The sequence below is a fragment of the Podarcis filfolensis genome (genome assembly GCF_964270895.1).
Source record: "Podarcis filfolensis genome assembly, chromosome: 4".
Lineage (NCBI taxonomy): Eukaryota > Metazoa > Chordata > Lepidosauria > Squamata > Lacertidae > Podarcis > Podarcis filfolensis.
Window position 1 is genome coordinate 44,471,392 of NC_139607.1, and position 14,326 is coordinate 44,485,717.

Genomic DNA, 14,326 nt, shown 5'->3' on the forward strand with positions numbered 1-14,326 from the left:
TCTCGGAGCAGCTTTCCAAAACCAGCCCGTGTTGATCCCTATGCATTTCCACTACACTTGGCCGGGGGAGAGCTGGGAGAGAGATGCAGCCAGTAACCGGAAATGCAGATTGAAACCCATCACGACTGGGGCCCTTATAGCCGCCAGTCTCTTGAACTCCGAACATGAATCGCTGAAAAAGTATCGCGAGAGTATGGCGGAGACGCTCGATCAGCTGAGAAACAGTGGACAAGAGGTCGTTTAAAAGACGGGCGATGACCGCGCAACTCAGGGCTGCGTGAGGAGAAGGCTTCTGTCCGAATCTCAGGGCTGTAGGGCTGGTTCTGCGAAAGCGGGACTCCATCTGAAAGGGAGCTCGTAGTTTCTAGGAATCTTGGCTTCGGAAGCTTATAGCGGGGTTGTGCGGTCCCTTGCTGTGGGGACTACAAATCCCGTCAGGCTTTGCGATAAGCGGGTCGAATATGCGTAGCCTGCTGGAGAGAGGCTGCGGGTTCGGCTGTTGGGAGGGAGGTGTGATGCGTTTATGCTAATCAGCAGCAACAGCAGCAACAACAACTCGTTGCCTTAGTATTTCCTGGCGCTCACGTCCGTGGCTTGTATTGTTCATGACATGTTTCCATTCATTCGTGTGGTTCTGCAGGAGGGAGAGAGCAGATGTGTCTGCGGCTGCTTTTTCCTCTTCAGTGTTTCTGCAGAGCCTCCTCTTTCCTCCCTGCAAAGGCATTTAATATTTTTGCGCTGCAGCTCCCACCATCCTTTGAACACTGGCCTCGCTGGCTGGGGCTGACGGGAGTTGGAGACCAACATCATCTGAGGGCACCAAGTCCCCCAACATTGCCTTTATTGCTCTTGGAAAAAAAAGGACAGCTCTCCTTGTGTAATTTCTATTTTCTCTCCTATCCTAAAGCGATGGGTTGGTGCCCTTACAATATTTTAAGATGAACAGCCTTGCCTAGATAATGGACTAGATGAGAGCTAACAAACTGAAGGTCAATTCAGATAAGACTGAGGTACTGTTAGTGGGTGGTTCCCTAGACCCGATGGATGGGCGATTGCCTGTTCTTGATGGGGTTACCCTGCCTCTGAAAAAGCGGGTACATATCTTGGGGGTGCTCCTGAATCCTTTGCTGTCACTTGAAGCTTAGGTGGCCTCAGTGGTGTAGAGTACCTTCCATTAGCTTTGGCTGGTGACCCAGCTGTGCCCTTATTTGGACAGCCTAACTACTGTTGTCTATGCTTTGGTTAGAATACCACAACATGTTATATCTGAAGACGGTTCGGAAACTTTAGGTAGTGCAGAATTCAGCGGCCAGATTGCTCACTGGGGCAATACGGTTTGAACGTACTATACCAACTACACCGTCTATCAGTTTCCAGGCCCAATTCAAAGTGCTGGTTTTGACCTCTCTAGCCTTAAACAGCTCAGGACTGCAATGCCTCAAGGACCACCTCTCCATATGAACCTATCCAGACCCTGAGATCATCCTCTGAGACCCTTCTTCGTGTGCCTCCTCCACGAGAGGTCCAAGAGTGGCAACATGAGAACAGGCCTTTTCTGCAGTGGCTCCCTATTTGTGGAATGCTGTCCCCAGGGAGGTTTGGTTGGCACCTTCATTATACACTTTTAGGTGCCCGGCAAAAATGTTCCTTTTTAATCTGACCTTTGGCTGATTGACATCCAATACCCTTTTAAATGTGCTGTGGAAGGGGGAATTATTGGGTTGTCTTTGTTCTTATTTTAGTATGCATTTTGTGTTTTTTTTATATTGTATTTTTTTGTTGTGAACCACCCTGAGATCTACCTGTATACAGTAGTCTGCAGATTTAATAAATAATAATAATATTGTGTTTACAACAATAGATGGCATTGAAGGCAGCCATACCTACATAACTGAATGTTCTTGTAACCCTTCTCCTCTCGCTGCCCCCCAACCTTCTTTCTTAATAACTGCTGCATACAAATGATCACTATTATTGTTCTACCTTCAGTGCAAACGTCTAGGAAGCTTATGAAGGAGACGCCAACTTAGGTCCAGCTTATACATATGGTTCAGGTACCACAATTAAGCTACAGGCTTTCTAGGTAACTGAAAGTAGTTTCTGATGAAACATGTGTGTTGCATTATATAACTTTATTCAGTGCTATTCTAGGAAAAGAGATGCCAGACTAGCCATGAATGCGTCCCTTGTTCTGTTATAATGGCAATGGCACCCACCTGAGAGGTGCCAGAACTGGGTTCCAGTGAGTTCCAGCTGGAAAATAAAGCCCTGACTTTATTCAAAACAATCAACCCACCCTACTGCAAGTCCTCTTTTACTATATCTATTTTCAGATTAACTCTCCTTCCCCTTTTCTTCCTCTCTTCCAACTATCCTTTGTCCAAAGACGACATTTCACTGTTCCTTCCTATCTTACATCCTTCATCTCTCGGGGATGTTTCAGAATGAAATAGCACCTCATTGATCATGCAACATTTCAAATGGAAAATTCTACATGAGATCTGCAGAGGCACTGGCTTATGCTTTAGCTTACACCATCTTTTTAAACTATGCTGCAGAAGTTTCTGGCATGAAATTAAAAGAGTTTCAGGTGTGAGTTAGGAACTGCAAGATTCGAACAGGAGAAGAACGTTGGTACAAGGAACACCGGGGTGGGGGGGGGGGAGTGAGGGTGACTACTGAAGTGAGAAGCAAATATTTGTAATTAACATGGAGCCCATACCCTGGTATCAGTAATTAGAGCAGGAAGACACTTTGTGGCCATAACAGCTGGGTTTGTGCTATATCAGCCCATTATTTTAATGAAGCCCATTTGAAGAAGTGGCTGGGGCAGGAATGTCTGGTTAGCATCTGACTGGGTTTGCTCAGGAAAATGCCTTGTAAATGAATCCTGTAATCACACTGGCCATATCCTTCAGCACATCCTTAGTTTTTCCATTAAAGGTCATTCAGACCTTGGAATAAGGAATGGACACTAAGGATATCTGCATTAATCCAAAAATCTAATGCAAATTGCAAAGGGAAAAACAATATTCACTGGGTAGACCATGAGAGAAACAGTTAATTCCTGCCTGTCATGGTCCCAATCCTGCTCCCCTCAATGACAGCTATTTGCATTTTTATAAAATGTACAATTAAATGCAACAATGCATTTAACATCATGTCTAGTTTGGCCCAGTTGGAAGTTCAGCTGGACATAAGCCAAGAGAAGAGATATGAGCAAGATTAAAATAGTGTCTTGTGTCTGCAAAGTCTGTGAAGAGAAATAGCAGGAAAGCTGCACAGGACATAGACTACTAAGCTTCACCGTCTTGCATTTGCCACATGTTGCTGTCTTCTGTCCACTTCAGGTAACTCGGTGGCAGAAAATTACCTGCCTTGGTAAAAAGGAAGAGATAACAGCTAGTATCAGTTCTGTTCCAGGCAGTGATTTCAGCTATATAGATTTCTTGCCCTAAATGGGAGAAAATGTAGGCATGAGTTCGGGTTCCTGCAAGGGAAACAAAATCAAACAAGTCCAGGTCCCAGTAAGGTAACATTGATAAGACAAAGTCCAAGCAAAGCTGCGAAGCTCATACTGAAGAGTCATACAAGCAAGATAAATTTTTGGTATAGTGGCAAGCTGTAGCTCCACCTCCAATAAGCAAAGACCCTTCATTTTAAAGAGGCCTGGCCTGCTTCAGTAGCTCCTGACTTGGATGTTGCATGGGAGACTATGGTTCAGCTGGGCGTTTCTGGGCTCGGAGTTCATGACCACCTTGTGTCAGTAAGGTGCTGCCAGCACTGGTTCCTGTTCTGCTGGATCTTCCTGGGCAGGACAAATGTCAGGAATCAGTTCTGCTGGCAAATCTCTCTTCCACTCATATACTATCTTCAAATCCTCGGCCTCATCCGCTGATGATGGAGAGTCACATTCCAGGGTCACGACATTATCCAACAAGAAGCTTAAAACGATTAATTATGCAAGAGCAAAGTACCACTATCTCCACCTGGAAAGTGAGCTAAACAAATAGCAATAAATATGGTGATAATTGTGCATCCTTCACATTTAAGGATTTAAGCTGCAATGTTTAGTTTGCAGGTGAACATTTTCACATTGTTAATTATTTCATCTGCAGTAATTCAGAGATGGTGGACAGTATAATGATATAGTACTGAAGCATTCTATCAAAGTAAATGAGTCCAAGTAGCTGACACAAGGTGTATTTTGCTCAGCCACAGTGTGATGCTTTGCTAAGTCAGGAAAATCTGGAACTTTATAGCACATATATGAGGACATAAATAAGGTTGGACGTAAGTGTCTTATTCTGAAGTGCTGACAGCACTCCAAGGAGACCACTTTTGTTTTCCATATTCTGAAACAGACTCTAATTACATTCCATAACAAATTAAAGAGAAAAGTAAATTGCCTCCACATAAAACACAGGAAACTGAAAAGTCTGCTCTTGCCCTATCTTCTTACTCATCACACTCTTGGACTGCAAGCGCCAAATGCATTCATGGAGCTAGTAATGAGACATTCCCCATTGTTTCTATTAGATTTTATGAGGTGGAAACCCAGATAGTAGTTACAAAATTGGTTCTATAACCATTAGCCACATCCTCTCCAGTTCCCCATCTTTCCCTCCCCATTTCACACTTCAGCTCATATAATACAATCAGGTAACAGGACTGTGCAACTCAACTTGTTATTCCAGTAATTACTTTCTGTTCATCAAAGAGACACAATTAACAAATGAACTCACACAATATCCTTTACCTAACTAGGTAACATAGACACCTGTATCTCTTTTGCCATTGTTCTTTTATCCATGGCACCAGACAGAGTGACAAGTGCTTGAATCCAGCTTGCTGGCTCCCACAGACATCTGGCTGGCCACTCTGAGAACAGGATGCTGTGTGGGCCATTGGCTTGATCCAGCAGACCCTACTGATGTTCTTGGAGTCTCAGCGGATAATTCCACAGCAGCGAATCCCCACTGATCACAAACTGTGCAGGTAACATGGGAGTAGGAGAAGAACATTGCATAGCATTAGAGATATCACAGGTACACAGGTGTTGGCCATTTGGATACTCCATAGATACCCCTCAGTGTCTATGACTTGAATTGCATCCAATGTTATGGGACTGCAAGGATACGCACACAAAGGAAGCTTCCCCAATTTATCCCTACTGAACCCCCTAAAAGGGTTTACGTCTCAATAAAGGCATATGGTGGAGGGCTGTGGTAGGACAGGGAAATCAGGCAGATGCAGACTGCATGAGTGAAGCGCTTACAGAGGCAGATTTAGGGGAGCGCAACCAGTTCACCTGCAGTGGGTGCCATGCCAGGAGGACACGACAGGGGCACCACAACAATGATGAACAACAGAAGGGAAGAGGCGGGGGGACACTAAATTTGGTGTCACACAGGGTACCACTGAAATTTTAAAGCCCAAAGTCTGCCGCTGGCTCCTACTCTTGGAAACTGTTTCCACCTGATTCCGCTCCCTCCCACTGTACCTCCTTGCCCTGCATCTTAGGCCTTTCCCAAAGATTCCTTGACCCTCAGAAGAGGGAGGGGGAGATTCCCCTATGTGAGCATCATTGAATATTACTGGATTTAACTATCATGGGTATATATTCACTGGGGGAGCAATCACCTTTTCCCAGTGACAGATGCCAATGAAAAAATGAAATAAGCTAGGAAAAGAACTGCTCTGAAGGAAGTTACACAAGTTAGTAAATACTACACACATTGATTTCCTTTGTATTCCACTTTTAAGAGCCTGTTAAAATGAAGCTCCTGTATATCTTATTTGTGAATGTTATTGATATTGGTCAACTATGTGGTTTATTACAAAATTTCTTTTTTAAAAATGTAAGTAGCCAAGCAGTTATGTCTGTGTTTTTTTGGAAACACCTTATTTGCCTTTCTAGTACCAGCATCTTTTCATATTAAGGTGCTCAGAAAATTCCTGGCTTCCCACTAGATAAATTGCTTGCTTGTTTTGAAGGAGTTGCAGAAGTAAATTATTTGAGTCCTGGAGCCAATTTTGATCACCAGGGGTTCAGATCAGTTAAGTATTTTTAAGAGTGCAATTCTATAACCACTTGCTTGGGGAAAAGCTCAGTTGAATTCAGTTAAGCTTAATTCTGGGTACACTTGTATAGGATTGTGCTGTTGGTGAGTCCAAGCCTTCTGTAGAATGTATTTCTCAAACTACTGAGTAACCACTGCCTTCTGAAATAAAGAAGCCAAAAGTGAACTAAAGTTGGAGCTTTGATACTTCCCTTCTACAAAATTATATTACCTTAATTCCAGGGTCTATATTGCACCAGTCTTTAAGATGCAGGGAAGCTAAATCAGAAATGTACATTAAAAGCATATTTTTAAAAGGGAAATGTAATTGTGAGTGGCATTCTGCACATAGATTATGGAATTAAAAATCACATACCTGCTCTTTTGACTGTAGTGTACAACCTGTGCTGTGACACGAGTGCCTGAACAAATTTGAAAGCCTTTCAAACCCGACAGCCTGGCCATGATATACTTTTGTCTTTGCTGACACTATTGCGACATGTCATAAAATGTAGCAACCCTCAGGTATTTTCTCCTTTTTTTAGAGCCTAATGCCTTTTGCAACAGCGTTTGTGACTCTACATAAATTCTAGTACAGCAGGCACCTACATTGTAACTGCACTGTATTCAGTGATAGACTAATGGCACCTTGGGAACTTAAGCACCCTGATTGTGGGTGATCTGGTCATTAGGGACATAGATAGCTAGGTGTGTGATGGCCATTGTTGACGAATTAAAAAACTAGCCCCGATGGCATCTGCTTGAGAGTTATTAGAAGAATTCAGACAGGAAACTGCTGATCGTCTTAACATTATCATTACATGCCACCCCAATCTCTTGAGTGCTGAGAGATTCCAAGGGTTCCAAGCACTGACCCAGGCTCTGGTTTCCTTGGAATGAGGGTCAGCAGAGACTGTGGCATACAGGAAGGCTGAGATCCATCTGTCTCCAGAGACAATGGAAGAGTTTGCTGTTGGAAAGTTGCAATGCCTTGGTGTGGCTGTAGAGACTGATGCAGAAGGCACCCAGTTGTGCTGCTCCAGATATGCCATGGCGTTTCTTCTCTCTGCGCTCCTCCCAGAGGTCGTTTCTCCTCTGGTCCATAGCAATGTATCCATAACAGTGACCAGAGGTGTCCAGGATATATGGTTTGTTTACACATATATGCAACCTGAGCATAAGCTGGAGGGGCTCACAGCATTAACACCCTAACAGATTTTGCTTCTCTCTTAGTCACAGCACTGGATTCCAGCACAGATCAAACAAGGCTCTGTGCCTCAACTTTCTGTTCAGCTCACGCACAACTACACTCTTACTGTTCTTCTGACTACCAGCCAGGTGAGAGGGAAGGCCCACCCATTTGCCCTATGGCACAGAACAACTTCTTTGGTAATGCTAATCATGGTGCATATATAGTTCAGCAATAGAATCCTGTATTAGATTTTAACCCTTGCTGGGTACAGGATCCCGAGAAATGGAAGGAACTCAGGGCATTATGCAGGCTGACTCCCCAAAACCTGCAGTAATATGTAACTTGTTACTAAGATCAGCTTCTGTACTAGAATCTAATGGCTTTTTAAAAATAAAAATAAAAATGGAACCCTAGGGAAGGTATTTCACGCTGGAAGTTACAGGCCAGTTAACTTAATATCTGTTCTGGTGAAAGTGGTGGAAATAATGGCTTAAAATTGTATTACCAAGCATACAGAAGAAGAAGTCTTTCTATAGCAGATTTTTGAACAAATGAAAAATAAATAAAGAAAGAAAAGTCCATTTTTACTTCAGTGTCTTAAACTATACCTCATACACCTGATTAAAGGCTCCATTTTGGATAGGTTGATTGGAATTGAAGGTAGAAAAGTGAATGAATGTTACCTACACATCTGAGACCAATACAGTAAAGTGTGGGAAAAGTCAATGAATGCACAGAACCACACTACAGATGAAACAAGTATCTACTACCTAGATCTATGTCACAGAACAGAGGTTTTATAGGACATGTGAGTATTTATTTTTCCTGTTTCCCTAGCTCGGCATGCAGCAAAGGATTAAGAGCTCAGTGCTGTATGTAATTTGGTAGTTGTTGCAAAGGTGCTTTCAGCCTTCCTCCAGAGAGAAAACTATATATAGGATTTCTATTAAAGGCCAACACTTCTACAGCCTTATTAGAATTAGTGATGTTGGTGAAGTTCCTAGTTTGGCACATGAATCTTATCAACTTCTAATGCTCAGCTCTGACTTAAGGCAAGCATTGAGGGAAACCAAAGTTCATATTCTGGTCATAGAGCAGACTAGGAGAGACACAAAGAGGGCCTAGCTCAGTTTTTGAGCTCTGTACATCTACAGAGTTTAGGGAGGTTCATTGCCTCTCTCTGGGGTGAGGTAGTGGAATTTGCTGCTGGAATGTTTAAGCCAAGGATCGCTAACCTTTTTGGGGTCCTGGGCACATTTGCAGTTTGGAAGGAGTGCCCAGGGTATCACCATCACTTCTTTCTCCCCAGGTCATTACTCCTCTCTTTCAGACAAACAGAAGGAGAGAAAGAACACAAAACACATTATTACTTTTCCAAGGGGTCTGGGCAAAAGTCAAATTCAGCAGAATTAAAATAGATCATCTTCAGATTCCAACATGGAATCCCCCAAATATCACCATCATATTAAATTTGACAGTGATAGACTGCCCACACATTTGCTGCTGGACAACTCCAAAAACACTGTTGCAAAGCACAGATCCTCATAGATCTTCATGATTTAAAAATCATGAATAACTGAATAACACTGAATAACAGCAAGTAAGGTAACACAACTGTCAACACAGATCTACCCTATGATTTGATGGTGGCTTTGAATCAATCTCTTGTAAAATTGAAGATCCATGTTTTCATGCCATGGCAATGCTGTAAAGACCAGATCTGTGACCAGGGGAAGTCCTCAAAGGCACCATTGTGCTCCTTGGCACCATTTTGATGACCCAACTTTAAACTGTGTGCCTCTACCTATGCTCAGCCTGTGCCTTTGTAAATAAACTCAAATAGCAAAAAATGCTATAAACCTCTACTGACCTCCTTCTAAAGGAAATCTTATTTGATTGATGGTCAACCAAAAGATGGCAAGATCCTAGTTTGAGGCAGATAAGTCCTAGCACAAAGCTCCTTATAATTTTAAAGAAATATATAAACCTTAATATGATGCAATTACTATCCATCTAGAATAAGTATAGTAGTGAAAATACTGACACATGAAAATAATGAGAATTCAAGGATGCTATAAAATGTTTGGAGTAAGAAGAAAATAACTTCCAGACAGCATGCACTCATGATACCACAGGGCTGACGGGAGATGGAAAGAAGTCCATGAGCTATAATCTTATGATGTACTTGTAGCTTCTTTGTTGATTTTTGCAAGCAGAATGACAGGTTTTAAAGAAAAGCACATTGCTATTTTGTCCCTGCTTGTGGTGAAAGAGCTTCTGCATTCCATTATCTATGCCACCAAGTTCATAAAATGTAACCTATCAGCTACAAATAACAGAATACACCATATCCTCCACTATTCCCCATTTCTACCAGATAAGCAATCTACAGAGCAAGACAGAGGAGCAAATGTAGGCTCATTATTCTTCAGGAGAGTAGTTCTCAATTTTGTACTGTATGTGTTCAGGATCTCCGTACTCTTGTGCTTATCACACAGTTGCTAGCACTGATTAAATTACGCAGTTTACAGAAGGATGCATGCAACATTACAAAAAGATGGTAATAACATTTTTAATTTATCTGTAAGGACAACTTTAACGCAATAATAATTCTGTAGTTCATTTATCTAAATGGGGACCTTATCACATGAGTGATGAGAAGTCAAAATACTGAGAGTGGATAGATCTTAACTCACATGATGGATGGGCAATTCCACACAGTAAGACAGCCCCTTGTCTCAGGTCTCTGCTCAGTAACAGAGAAAAATGTTTCTGGAGTGAACGTTGATCACAGTAGAAAGAGAGAATTTCTTCTAGCTTATTATGCTCTCTTCTCTCTGGCAAAAGCCATTTATAACACCAGAGACACACAAGACCTCCTGGAGATATAAAACATGTTATTTAAGAGGTTACACTAAAATATTACACAATTAATCAATCTCTATTTAAAGATGAGAAGCATAACACCTAAAAAGTCCACCACATATTGAGTGGAAACTTATATAAGGCTTCCAAGATGCAAAACCTTTCACTTTTAAATTTTATAGCCCTCATATTTGTAGAAAGAAATACTGAAAATATAATTGTGCTATATTAGTTCAAAAAATTAGGAAACCATTTTTTTTAATCTGAAAAATGGAGTGATTTCAAAGCAGCCACCAAAATTACAGAGGCATGACATACTCTTGGTTAACCAAAATGTCTGATATGTAACAGTCAGGTTCTACCCATATAGAGTCAATGAAAAAACAATAATAATTTTTAATAATATTTTTATTATTTATACTGCACCCATCTCATTGGGAATCAATGGCATCTATGTTTCAGGAATAGCCAGTGTCTACTAATTCAAACCTCCTGCCAACCTAGCAGTTCGAAAGCACATCAAAGTGCAAGTAGATAAATAGGTACCGCTCTGGCGGAAAGGTAAACAGTGTTTCCGTGCACTGCTCTGGTTCGCCAGATCCGGAATGACCCGGAAGCTGTACGCCGGCTCCCTCGGCTAATAAAGCAAGATGAGCGCCGCAACCCCAGAGTCGGTCACGACTGGACCTAATGGTCAGGGGTCCCTTTATCTTTACCTTTACTAATTCAAACAGCTAGAGAAAAAGATTGCAGGGGGAAATGGTCCCACTGGAACTAGTCAAGAATAGATTCTGCATATGAATATGTATGAACAAGTGCTTGAGGATTTATCTGGAATCAGATAAAATGCTTGAGAGAATCAGCTTACAGTTTCTCCTATTACCCTGGGGCAAGAATTGCAAGCCCATGCGAAACAGAAAAAAAGTATTTAAGTGGTTTATAGCACAGCTGTAATTTCCCTTCTTTGGTTTACCTGAGTAGGAGTCTAAAGGCATTTGGAAGCCACGGCATTTGGAATTCACATTGAATTCCTCAACAAGGTTTGGACTTTATGAATACAGCAGAGGCACCTTATTCTAATGTCACATTTCAGGTAAAATGGATGTCTTGTTAGGAACAAGGAAATGAAAACATAGTTGAAAATAGTAATATAATCTTCTGTTCAAGGGGTGTGGGGGACAGAGGAAACTTTGTTTTGTTCATACCTTATTAAAAATCAATAAAAATTCTTTATATATAAAAAAGAAAATGGTGAGCTAATACCTAGCCTAGCCTTTGCCAAGCTGTTCAGAGGCTTTGGTCTACAACTCAATTGTAAAAAACGGCCGACATTACAACACAAAATGAAACTGAAAACCCCAGCAGCCTTCAACTCTCCAGCACCATCTCTTCATTAGGAAACAGACACTGTGGAGTTACTCTGAAATTTTTCTACTTCTTGAAAAGTGGGGAATTTGAAATTAAATTTAACCATCAGTGTTAAATGCTTTTGTTTATTTAATCAATATGTGTGCTGCCTTTCAGTTGAGGCAAGGCAACAAAACAATGTAAAAATAAAACAGCAGATAGAAAATTAGCAGCAACAAAACCTCTCAAATTAAAAGGCTAGGAAAATAAAGCTATGCTCCTAACAATTACTGCCCTCAATAAAGCCTGCTGATTCCAAATTATTTATTTGTTGTACATTTCCACTTGTTTGATGTTCTCTTCTGCCTTGGTCAAACTCCACCTGAGGTACCACGCCCCATTCTGGGCACCACAATTTAAGAAGGGTATTGATAAGCTGGAATGTGTGCAGAGGGGAGCAACAAAGATGATAAAGGGTGTGGAAACCAAGCCTTATGAAGGATGGTTGAGGGAACTGGGTATGTTTAGCCAGGAACAGAGGTGACTGAGAGTTGAGAGGAGATGATAGCCATCTTCAAATATCTGAAGGGCTTTAATATGGGAGATAAAGCATGCTTGTTTTCTCCTGCTCCAGAGGGTAGTACCTGAACCAGTGAGCTCAATTTGCAAGGAAGGAGATTCCAACTAAGCATTAGGAAGAACGTTCTGACAGTAAGAGCTGTTCAACAGTGGAACAGACTCCCTCAGAAGATGGTGGACTCTCCTTCATTGGAGGTTTTAAAGCAGAGGTTGGCATGGCCATTTGTCATGTGAAATATACTCAGAGTCGCAAAGTGATTTCATGCTCTTTATTCAGCTCATAGTGGTGAGGAGGAATGAATTAAAGTCCCCGCAAAGTATCTGCTTTATATACATTATTTACACAATGGGCTGCACATGATTGGCTAATTCCGGAATTCTACTGTAAGCCAATCAGGTTGTGGATTCACTTCTATCTGGAGCATGATTGGGTGGTTCCTGCTAACCAATCATACTGCTGCATTGTTCTAGGACCAATCAGACTGCTGCATTCTGAATCCTATTGTTCTAGGACCAATCAGACTGCTGCAGTTTGGATCCTATTCAACTCAGTACATAACATCATGGATGCTTTGTGATTCCTGCATTGCAGGGGGTTGGAGTAGTTGACGCTTCAGCTCCCTTCCATCTTTACAATTCTTTGATTTTGTGTGGTACAATGAGAATCTTGGGCAACTGAGAAACTCAAGCTGTATAAATGTATATATAAAAATGCAGGCTAAGTGTTTTTAACAGGGCTGCTCTTGAAAGGAACTCTGAATTGTAGCTCAGCATGAGCTTTCACCTATTTCTAAATGCAGTGATCTTAAGTGGTACTAATGATGTCCAAACTTTTTTCAAAGAGGGCCAGATCTGATGAAGTGAAGGGCTGTAAGGACCAAAGTTGATCATTTTTTAGGATTGAAGTTGTTGAGGTTTTTTGGGATTTTACCCCAGGAAATAAACTGCCACAGGGGCTGGATTAAACGGACTGGCAGGCCAGATTAGGCACCCGAAAAGGACTTTGGACATGCCTGCCCTATACTAAAGCCTCTCAATCCTCTGTAAGTGATGCCTGCTCCTTAAGAGAAAGTCCAGTTGAGTTGAATGGCACTCACTTCCAAGTAAGACCGCAGCTAGGTTAACCTATATGGCCAATTACTCCTGGTTTGTGCAGGTTTCACGGTGAAATAACGCTAGAATAAACACATCAACCATACAGTACTTACACATTTAGCAGTGCATCCATATGACAATACTGATTTTTGTCTCGCCTAGTAAATGACTACCCTTAGCAAAATTGACACAGAGTGTTTCGTAAGTGCCAGAAAAAGCAACAGTACTAACCCGCTTTCCAAACCTGTACGAAGCTTTTTCGCGTTAGGATTTGTAGTTATTCCCCACCCCCGGAAAATAATCGTTTATTTCTGTGGCCACCAGGAGGCGCAGCCCAGCCTCCTAATCGCGTCTCAACTTCGTATCTGTTATCAAAGCGGTGGCGGGAGAAGGAAGAGGAATGCTTCTACTTTACCCCACCTATTTCCTTGACTCGTGCTTGACTGCTGCTTTTGTAGTATTAACCTAAGCACTTCCACATTGATTGAAATTAATAATATTTTTAAAACAGCAACAGCACTAAGACAATTTGTTTCCCGATCGCATAAAGTTGGGGGTGGGTTAAACAAACGGCAAAACTAAATCTGCTAATAATAATTCTTCTGTTTTGATCGGTTATTTACATTATTTTTACCCTTCCTTGGGAGCAAGCCCCATTGAACATGAAGGGATTTACATGTGCGTAATCACTGCACTGCAATGCAGAAGACAGACTGAAGTCAACAGGAGCCAAGCCCCATCCTTGTAAGGCAGGATTGGCCACTGAACTGGGATTAAAACTTTTTGCCGCCATGTTGACCACTCAAGTGTGGGGCATTCCAGGAGGGGAAAGTTTGAAAGAACTCTATGGCCAGTGGGATACTCTGGGAATCCCACCCGGAACTCAGTGGTTCTTGAGGGCTCCGCTTCCTCTTCCGTTTCTAGAGCGGGCCTACTAATCCAGCTGAAGCAGCTGAAAGTTAATAGTGTTGTCAGGTGAGGCAAAGTGTATTATTAAGCAGGGCGCTTAGGTCTGCAAATGAAGAAAGTTTGTCGTGACCACCCTGTACGTGTTCTACATTTGCAAGTAAGGAATATAAACAGTGGGAGGTAAGTTAAAAATGAATTTCTAAAATGTTCCAAACTAAATGTTAACAGGAGTTCTCAATTCTGGGCTATTTAGAGCTAAGAGTTGCGGAGCCTGAGC

At 41.9% G+C, this 14,326-nt stretch overlaps 1 long non-coding RNA gene across 2 annotated transcripts; it reads right to left on the reverse strand.

Annotated features, from left to right (window-relative positions):
* Positions 1 to 3,359: 3,359 nt before the first annotated feature.
* LOC310762027 lies at positions 3,360 to 13,887 on the reverse strand. Of its 2 annotated transcripts, XR_014547804.1 has the most exons (4): positions 13,372 to 13,887; positions 9,951 to 10,133; positions 8,490 to 8,577; positions 3,360 to 4,990 (listed from the first exon to the last, which is right to left on the reverse strand). It is a non-coding gene; the product is annotated as an uncharacterized lncRNA (long non-coding RNA). The 2 variants fall into 2 exon arrangements; XR_014547803.1 differs by lacking the exon at positions 8,490 to 8,577.
* Positions 13,888 to 14,326: the final 439 nt, after the last annotated feature.